This window comes from Culex pipiens, chromosome 1 (assembly GCF_016801865.2).
Source record: "Culex pipiens pallens isolate TS chromosome 1, TS_CPP_V2, whole genome shotgun sequence".
NCBI lineage: Eukaryota > Metazoa > Arthropoda > Insecta > Diptera > Culicidae > Culex > Culex pipiens.
In genome coordinates, this window is record NC_068937.1 from 48,245,603 (window position 1) to 48,256,562 (window position 10,960).

At 41.7% G+C, this 10,960-nt stretch overlaps 2 non-coding genes across 2 annotated transcripts; one reads left to right on the forward strand and one right to left on the reverse strand.

The window, feature by feature from the left end:
* Positions 1-2,994: 2,994 nt before the first annotated feature.
* Positions 2,995-3,066, reverse strand: Trnae-cuc (transfer RNA glutamic acid (anticodon CUC)). Its single transcript has one exon. It is a non-coding gene; the product is annotated as a tRNA-Glu (tRNA).
* Positions 3,067-10,887: 7,821 nt separating this feature from the next.
* On the forward strand, positions 10,888-10,960 carry Trnav-aac (transfer RNA valine (anticodon AAC)). Its single transcript has one exon. It is a non-coding gene; the product is annotated as a tRNA-Val (tRNA).

Below are 10,960 nucleotides of genomic sequence, written 5' to 3' on the forward strand. Positions count from 1 at the left end.
ACTTTGGACAAATTATCTCTAAGGGAGCCTAAAGTTGAGGTTATTACCCGTCAAATGCTGTGTTATCGTTTCGGAGATACAGGTCCTCAAAGTCGGGGCCTCAAAAAGGACTTTTTCGGTTGTAGCAGGTTCCCGGTGGCCACAGTGTCCAAAAACGGTTCTGCCAGTCGGAACCGAAAGTAGACATTCTAAACTTTCATTTCATTTCTGGGTCATATAGACCCGAGTAACATAAGTGTATGCACGAAACGAAGACCATGGGCAGGTTAAAGCCACTCTGGAATTCAAAATATAATAGTAGTTTATGCAACAAGTTGCAAAAAGAGGATTTTTTCAGCACGAGTCGTACATTTAATCAACGAGGTTCACCGAGTTGGATAAATACGAAGAGTGTTGAAAAAATCAAGTTTTGCAACGAGTTTCATACAACATTTTTTGCAATTCCGAAAAACACCCATTGAGTGAAATTTTAAGTCAAATTTTCATGTATTTTATCAATAAATCGTTTAAATAAAAAAAAATGTTGAAAAGTTTTACTTTTCGAAACAAGTGCTGAAAAGTTCAACTTTTCAGCACCCATTTCAGTGCTGAAAAGTAGAACTTTTCAGCATTTATTTTGAAAAGTGTTGCTATTCGATTCTGTTACTTTTGGTACAGAAAAGTAGGCTATTTTGTCGTTCAAGAATGACAGGAAAAGTACGTAGTTTCACGACGGAATTGCAAAAATAAAATTATTAAACACTGAATAATAAACTTCTCAGCCATGAAGAGAAATAAATAAAACAAATAAAACAAATATGAAACATCTGATTAATACTGAAAACACAAAAAATGTAACAAATACATTAAAAATAAAACAAATTAAACAAATAAAATAATTTAGGCAAATTATACAAATTCAACAAATTATACAAATACCACAAAATCAACAACTACAACCAATACCAATACAGAACGAGCTGAAACAGCGTGTATGGCAGGAAGGCTCTTTAATGAAGACAACTAATTAAATAAAAAACAAAAATACAACAAATGCAACAATTAATACAAAAAAAACTACAAAGAACAGCCACCATAACAAATGTCATAACAAATAAAATCATAAAAAAAGAAAACTAATGCAAAAAAGGTATAAGAAAAAACAAAAGCAAATCAAACACACAAAGCAAATTAAACTTATTTAAAAATAAATAAACCAAAAAACACCATATAAAAAAATTAAACAAATACAACATGCAAAACAATTCAAAAATTCAACAAATGCAACTAAAAAGTACAATAATAAAACAAATAAACAAACACAATACATACAACAAATATAACGAATACTTGATGTACATCAAATATAGCAAATACAATAAATACAACAAATACAAAAAAATATATATATGATAAATACAACAATCACAACAAATACAACAAATACAACAAATACAACAAATACAACAAATACAACAAATACAACAAATACAACAAATACAACAAATACAACAAATACAACAAATACAACAAATACAACAAATACAACAAATACAACAAATACAACAAATACAACAAATACAACAAATACAACAAATACAACAAATACAACAAATACAACAAATACAACAAATACAACAAATACAACAAATACAACAAAAACAACAAATACAACAAATACAACGAATACAACAAATACAACAAATAAAACAAATACAACAAATACAACAAATAAAACAAATACATCAAATACAACAAATACAACAAATACAACAAATACAACAAAAACAACAAATACAACAAATAAAACAAATACAACAAATACAACAAATACAACAAATGCAACAAATACAACAAACACAACAAATACAACAAATACAACAAATACAACAAATACAACACATACAACAAATACAACAAATAAAACAAATACAACAAATACAACAAATACAACAAAAACAACAAATACAACAAATACAACGAATACAACAAATACAACAAATAAAACAAGAACAACAAATACAACAAATGCAACAAATACAACAAACACAACAAATACAACAAATACAACAAATACAACAAATACAACACATACAACAAACACAACAAATACAACAAATACAACAAATACAACAAATACAACAAATACAACAAATACAACAAATACAACAAATACAACAAATACAACAAATACAACAAATACAACAAATCAGTGTTGCAAATGAGTGATAAAAAAGCTATCAATAGATTATCTCTGCACCAAAAATATCCGAGAGTATAGCGGCCGTCACTATAGCCTTGAAATCTCTTCTCGTGTCTCGTGATTCCCAGCGATGTCATTCTCTCTCTTTATCACTCTTCCCCTTTTCCTCGACTCTGAGCTCTCACCGCTGAGTCCCCCAATCTCTCCGAAAACTGCAATGAGAGAACGCGAGATGGCGATTAGGAGCCGACCACGCATGACGTCCCGTTAAACTGCGTCTGCGAAATTGGTTTTGTGGCGGCTTTTGTGGTTAAACGCTGTCGCGGTAGGATGATCGTGGAAGCGGGAATGAGAGAGAAAAGAAAAATGTCAATCGCGAGTGGGTAAACACGAAAACGTGTTCGGCTATGTTCGGCGCTGAGAGTTTCAATGAAGAGAGAAGAGCAGTTGTATTTGAGGCATGAATATTCAGGCGAGATAATTGTAGTTGCTGAGAGCTGATATTTTGATATTTTAACAACCCTGCAACAAATACAACAAATACAACAAATACAACAAATACAACAAATACAACAAAAACAACAAATACAACAAATACATCAAATTCAACAATTACAACAAATGCGACAAATATTACAATTACCACACAACAATAAAACAGCTCCATTTTTTTATATCAAACAAATATAAAAAAAAAATAATTACAACAAATAAGTCCAAACATCGGAAACAAAAACAAACAATTAGAAAAATGACAAAAAAACACCAGAAAAACATCTTCTTCACCGAAGCTATTGTTGCCAAAAAAAAGCTTCCCATACCGGGAATCGAACCCGGGCCTTCCGGGTGAGAGCCGGATATCCTAACCACTAGACAATATGGGATGGTTGGGGGAAAATGTAAACTTAGGCAACAGCTGATGCTGTAATTTTAATTTCTAGCGTATGATCACTGTTATAAATTCTAGTTTTTCCATTTGTTTTTAAAACTTCATGCCATAATACATATGACCTTTGGAAAAAGTAGTCTAGAAATAAAAGAAATATTTATAGAAATATAAAAGATTCTACAGAGAAAATTAAACGTTTGTATTGTTTCGACAAACTTTACAAAAAAAAGCAAAAAGAAAACCAAATTGCCGATATTTGAAGAAAAATATCATCAAATTGCAGTCATGAAAATAACAAAATTTTAAGTCCAGCTCCACAAGGGTCAAAATTGCACCTAAATGGTCCACTCCGATGTTCTCTCACTGCTTCAACCCACTTCAACCACTTTTGGTGGTCGCATGGCAGATTAGAATTATAATGTTCGGAAATTATGTTCCCGGTGGCCTGGCCAGGTTCAACTCTCTCTCTCTCCCGATTATCGTACAGCCCATAGTCTGAAGAGAGTGCGTATCATGTTTTCAAACGGTCGATGGCAAAAGGTGGTGGTGGTTGGCCACATTTCCATAAAGCACTTAATTCTGGCCGAGAGCTCTAAATTAGCGGCACGACTGACAGGTTCAAATCGGACAAATTTCACGTGAGCTGGTTTCTGGTTCTTTGGCTTTTATAATCCACGTGGGAGTTGCACCGTTTTTTGAGGTTAGTTTGCTGGAACACTCGATTTGAAGAGTGCACACATTTGGAAATTTATTACACTCATTATAAACTCGTTAGACTGGACGATTCGAATGTTATAAAAACCTCGGAAATTCGATGAAATAGCTGAAAAATGAAGCGAGTGACCTTGTTCGTGTTGTTCGTTGCCTTTTTGGCAAAGTTTGTATGTATAGTAATGATTTCAATTCAAACTCACTTTTATAATTTTCCTCAGTGTTTCGCAAGAAGTCATCAGTTGCAGCCTCATGCTGGGCCACCCAATGCTGGAAGAGGGGGTGGAATTATTCGGGAAATTATCCAAAAAGTAAGCGGCCAAAGGTCCCAGCAGGTAGGCGCGAATGGTGTCATAAGGAAAACCTACGGCTTTGGAGGTGGAGTGAATGCTAAGCCAATTTTGCTGGAAAATAACGACATGACTCGCAAACCGGGCACCCAGTAGTGAAACTTTGTAGCTCATGAAATGTAAACTTGTTTGCTTGAACAAATGAAAAATACAAAGTGTTCTAATCTACTTCTATATGCAACATGTTGCGAAATGATGATTTGTTGTGCCTTGCATTAGTTTGGTGAATAGTGCTGAAAAGTACTCAAATGAGTGCTGTTATGCATTAATTGTTGGTGCACCCAAAGGAAAAATATATCTCAAAATCTGCAACAGTGGATTTGCTGCAGAAAATGTTATATTTTATAACATTTTTTGTCCCCCACAAGGACGTGGAATGCCAAAAGCAGGCTGAAAAATGCCTGCTTTGTGGCGGGGAACCGCACAAAACTCGGCAGTGCCCAAAGTACAAGGAGCGCGAGGACAAGATGAAGCGATCCTTGAAGGAACGCTCCAAGAAGTCCTTCGCGGAAATCCTTAGTCAGGCGAACCAATCCAATCGTTTCGCCCCCTTGGCAGATGATTCGGGGGACGAGGAAAACGAGGAGGAAGTCCTCTTCCGGAGAGACGAGGAAAGTGACTCTTCCGGACCAAATCCGAAGCGCAACAAGGTTTCCAAGTCCACAAAAGCCGCTGGCGGCAAGGGTAAGGAAAGTGACTCGTTGAACTTCGAGGAGGATTTTCCTTTCGGTCCGTCGGGTAAGCCCGCTCCGAAGCCCGCTCCGAAGCCGACACCGAAGCCGGCACCGATTCCTCTCAAGCCGCTGAAGCCCGTTCCCAAGCTGCCAAAGATCCCCCTAAAACCGGTTCCTCAACCGAATCCGATCACCGATGCCTTCAAAGGAGTCCTTCCTTTTTCCACAATCGTGGAATGGCTGTGCTCTTTCGTGAGTGAACCGACGCGTTTAATCATAAAGCGGTTTGAGCCTCTCGCTAGACACATCGGGAAACAGCTTGCTAGCACGATGCCCCTCTTGTCGTTCATTTCCTTTGATGGGTAATACACCAAAAACGAAAAATGGCATCTCCTTCCTACAATGGAATTGTAGAAGTTTAACCCCCAAGTTAAACGATTTTCAACAATTCGCATTCGAACGGGACTGTGATGTGTTTGCGCTGAGCGAAACGTTTCTTATCGGAGATGAGACGCCAGCTTTCCGGGGGTACAACATCATCACAGAGAGCAGGGCAGGGCCAAATAGAGGTGGAGGCGTACTGATTGGGGTCAGGAAATGCCACACTTTTAGAAAGGTCACGCTCCCGAAGCTAGGAGGAATCGAAGCAGTCGCAGTACAGGCCAGGATCAGAGGACTGGACATTTGCATTGTGTCCGTCTATGTTCCCCCACAGGTGTCGTTAACTCGACAAAAGTTGTGGGGTATGCTTGAGCTGTTGCAGGCACCGCGACTGGTTCTGGGTGACTTTAATCTTCACAGCACCGAGTGGGGAAGTCACAAGACAGACCCTCAAGCATATCTGATTCATGAACTGTGCGACGACTTCCAGATGACCCTCCTAAACAGGGACAAGCAAGTTACGCGGATTGCAACACCACCAACGCCAACTACGTCCGGTACGAAGGCGAGTGCCATCGACTTGTCGCTCTGTTCCAACAGTTTGGCAGTTCTCTGTGACTGGAACGTGCTTCAAGATCCTCGTGGCAGTGATCATTTGCCGATCGCTATTCTGGTTAGCCATGGCCCACAGCAATCGACAACGGTGGAGATGCCTTACGATCTGACGCGAAATATCGACTGGAAACAGTACGCGGAGGCAGTCTCCATTGGAGTTGAGTTGCGAGCTGGGTTGGCACCGCTTGAAGAATATGCGTTTCTGGCTAATACGATCTATGACAGTGCGTTACAAGCTCAGACGAAACCCGTCCCGGGACCATACATCCGAACGCGCCCTCCACTTCCCTGGTGGGACAAGGAGTGTACGGATCTCTCGGCGGCCAGGTCTGTAGCTTATGTGGACTTCTGCAAGTGTGGATCCCCAGCGAACTTCCAAAGGTATAGAGCTCTCGATCGCAGGTACAGTAATACTCTGAAGCGGAAGAAGCGAATGTACTGGCGGGAGTTCGTTGAAGGACTACCAGCAGATACGTCCATGAGCACTCTGTGGCGCGTTGCGAGGGCCATGCGTAGAGGTTCCGTTCCGAACGAGAGTGTGGAAAAATCGGACAAGTGGATATTGGATTTCGCCAAGAAGGTGTGCCCGGACTCGGTGCCGACACAACCATCATTCGACGTTGTTGATGGGAGCGATGCTAATCCTCCCTTCTCGATGGTAGAGCTCTCCATAGCACTATTGACGGGCAACAACACTGCTCCTGGTCCGGACAAGATCAAGTTCAGCTTGCTGAAGAATCTTCCGGACGTCGCCAAGCAGCGTCTGTTGAATCTGTTCAACACGTTCGTGGAGCAGAACGTAATTCCACACGAATGGCGACAGGTCCGGGTGGTTGCCATTCAAAAGCCCGGTAAGCCGGCGTCCGACCACAACTCGTATCGTCCAATCAGCTTGCTGTCGTGTCTACGCAAGTTGCTGGAGAAGATGATCCTCGACCGCCTCGAACCATGGATGGAACGAGAGCACTTGCTGTCTGACACGCAGTATGGCTTCCGGAGAGGCAAGGGAACAAGCGACTGTCTAGCCTTGCTGGCCACAGGGATCGACATAGCCCGTGGTAAGAAACAGCAAATGGCTTCTGTCTTTCTAGACATCAAGGGTGCATTCGATTCAGTCTCCATCGATGTGTTGGGAGTAAAGCTGCGGCGGAGCGGTCTCAATCCGACGATGTGCAACTTCCTCATCAACCTGTTGTCAGAAAAACACATGCACTTTGTGCAAGGTGATCTGGCAATCACCCGGATAAGTTACATGGGTTTGGCACAAGGCTCACGCCTTAGCCCATCCATGTATAACTTCTACGTCAGCGACATCGATGATTGCTTGACCGGAGACTGCACCCTTATACAGTACGCAGATGACGCAGTGGTTTCAATCGCTGCCAAGAAGGAAGTCGATCTGCTAGAACCCTTGCAAGATACCCTGAACAACTTGGCCCATTGGGCAGTTGAAAAGGGTATTGAATTCTCTCCGGCGAAGACGGAACTGGTCGTTTTTACGGGGAAGCATGAACCGCCGCAGCTCAATCTTTCTCTCTCGGGAAAGACTATCGAGCAGTCGGACCACTTCATGTACATGGGTACCATCTTCGATCAAAAGGGAACATGGGGGAAGCACATTAACTACCTGAAGCAAAAGTGCCTGCAAAGGACTAATTTTCTGCGCAGCGTCTCTGGCAACCGGTGGGGTGCTCATCCTTCTGACCTGCTTCGACTGTACAAGACAACGATACTCTCGGTGCTGGAATATGGCAGTTTCTGCTTCCAGTCAGCTGCGAAATCACGCTTGTTGGTTCTCCAGCGGATACAGTACCGAAGTCTTCGCATTGTCTTGGGATGCATGCACTCAACTCACAACATGACCCTCGAGGTCTTGGCGGGAGTATTGCCTCTGCGAACTCGTTACTACGAACTGTCTTACCGGTTCCTGATCCGGTGTGATTACAGGAATAAACTGGTAATTGACAACTTTGAAACGTTGCTGAACCTTCACGTTGAGTCTCGGCGCATGCTTCTATACTATGACTTTATGTCATCGTGGGAGTGGAGCCCGAGCACAACGGTACAGCGCACGCCTCCGTTAACCAACAGCACCCTGATTGGCTTCGACACGTCCATGAAAGCCGATACTCGCGGTATCCCAAACCATCTTCTGCGGGGAGTTGTACCGTCGATCTTCGCATCAAAGTACAACCATGTTCCTCCAAACAACAGATTCTTCACCGATGGCTCCAAGCTCGACGGCTGTACGGGCTTCGGTGTTTATCATGAATCTTATCAGCTGTTCTTTAAGCTGAAGGACCCGAGTTCGGTTTACGTCGCAGAGTTAGCCGCGGTTTACTGCGCACTGCGAATCATCGAGACCATGCCACCTGACCACTACTTCATCTTCACCGATAGCTTTAGCTCTGTTGAGGCTATCCGGTCTCTGAAGCCGACCAGGGAGTCTGCGTTTTTCCTCACGGAAATACGCAAGACTTTAAACAACCTGGCGGCTCAGTCCTTCAGCATCACGGTGGTGTGGGTCCGCGCTCATTGCTCGATTCCGGGTAATGAGAAAGCGGACTTGCTCGCCAAGAAGGGTGCTGAGAGTGGAGACATTTTTGAAAGGCCAATTAGCCTACAAGAATGCTACGGTTTGCCGAGGCAGCGTGCGCTCCTGGATTGGCAAAAACAATGGGACGACGACACCAAGGGACGTTGGATGTATTCCATACGACCTAAGGTGCAAAGAAAAGCCTGGTTCAAGGGAATGGACTTGACGCGTGGATTCATCAGAACGATGTCCCGCCTTATGTCGAACCATTACTCGTCCAAGGCTCATCTTTACCGTATCAACATGAGTGATACAAACTTATGCGACTGTGGGCAGGGTTATCAGGACATCGACCATCTCGTATGGGCGTGTCCAGATCACCAGGCTCACAGAATTAAGTTGAAAGATACCCTCAGGGCCCGAGGAAGACCACCAGAAATCCCGATGCGAGACGCGTTATCTCAACTAGACCTTGATGTTCTCTATCCGATCTATCAGTTCCTCGTAGATTCCAAAATATCCATTTAGTTTTCTTCCAGTTAGTTTTCCTTCAGTTAGTTTTCCTTCAGTTAGTATAACTCGCCTTCACACAAAGCCGTCGTTTCTGGATTGCACCGGAAGCAAAGCAAGAACGCCCCAGCAGCTGGACACCGAGTTGCGGCTGAGGACACAAGCAAAGGCCAGCAGAGCCAACCAAGACCCCTACACAATCCCCCTTCCCATCCCACGCCTTGTCTTTAACATCAATCCCTTCCCTACTAACCCCGAGTAGGCCGCGGGTAATCGGCTCCCCTCCCACTAACATTTACACACAAGATCCTCTGTAATTATTAAGTCAAATGTAATTACAAAAGCCGACTCGGTCCTAACCAGGTCCCAGTACCGAAAAGGACCTAATAAAAATAATTTTATGAAAAAAAAAAAATAATAACATTTTTTGTAGCAAGCCCCTAGATCATTTTTGCCCGCGTGTAAACATTCCAGCGATCTGCAGTTCTCACCAACACATATAACGCTGGCTCGTCCCCGAGCAACACTCCCAAGAGAAGCATATGTTGGTGCTCTTTCACTCACTTTTCATCAAGCGTCCATGGCGCGGTGGTAGCGTGTCGGATCAATAACCAAGAAGTTAGTGGTTCAATCCTCGTTCTGTTAAGAGTTTTTTTTTGTGAAATACAACCAAAAAGCCGTCGGTAATATCGATAATTGTCGGTAACGGGCAAAAATGTCATACCCCTATATCGCAAAAAATGCATGAGGACAGTTTTCATGCAGATTCTGATATACTTTCATGCCGCCATGCATCATAATCATGCGACCGCCGGTTGGGTGTGACGATGAGTAGGCCATTTCGTCAGTATAAAATAACAAAGTATGTATTTCAAAACAGACTTGCAAAAAAGTGTTGCGCAGAGCCTCATTGGATAAATACAACGAGTATTAAAAAATCGATTTGCTTAGGATGTTCTGGTGAGATTTCTTAGTAGATAATAATCATGGCCTACTATGATCAAAACCACATTGATGTGTAGTTAAGTATCCAAACTACAATGAAATAAGAAAAAAGTACAAAATTCCTAAATTCTAGGAATTTGGCTCCATTCCTCATTTAGTGATTAGGTTTTTTTTGGATTATTTAATAAGAAAAAGAGGCAACATTCCTAGAATTGAGGAATTTGGAACTTTTTTTTATTTCAGTGTATCGGATTCATCGTTTTTTGCCTTCCTCACTTTACTGAGGAAAGGCTATAAAATCACTCGAAAAACGAACTTTTTAGTTAGACCTCCTAGACCTACCTTCATTTGTACATATCGACTCAGAATCACCAGCTGAGCAAATGTCTGTGTGTTTGGCTGTATGTAGACATGTGTACCAAATCAATGTCACTGGAATATCGTGTCACAGGCTCAACCGATTTTGGCCGGAATGGTTTTAATCGATCCGTCTTAACGTCCCCTAAGTTGCTATTTAAATTCATGCAGTTTACTCATGTATTTAAAAAGTTATGTTAAAAAAACTGTTTCATATTAAATTAAAATTATGGTAAAAAGGGTGTTTTTTTTCATGAAATACTCACATGTTATATATTTTTAGAAAGCATATGAGAAGACCTTTCTTGTAGATTAAGAATTTTCAAGATCTGACTTACCTATCTAAAATTACAAGCAGTTTAAAAAATGGTCTGAATTTACATAACCTCAAATGGTCCCGTCTGGTAGCCACGAAAAAAGCCTTGTAGAGGGATGCCATTTTCCTGAAAGGCGGTGTCTGTATAATCTTGACAAAAAGTCTGTAGGAAGTCTGTTTTTTTACTCGTCACTTATTTGTAATAGGACCTCTTAGGTGCTGGGATCACGTTAGGGGAGATCCATAAACCATGTGGACACTTTAGGAGATTGTAATCACTCTATAAATGAGAGGAAGGCACCAACCACCTAAAGGTGGATTAAGTTACGTTTTTTTAAATGATTTAGATGAGTATTTTCAGTAGAAAATTATATTTCTGAAAAGTATCCACTTTCGAAGCAGCATTCAAAATACATCAGTTGTTTCCGTGGTGTAGTGGTTATCACATCCGCCTAACACGCGGAAGGCCCCCGGTTCGATCCCGGGCGGAAACA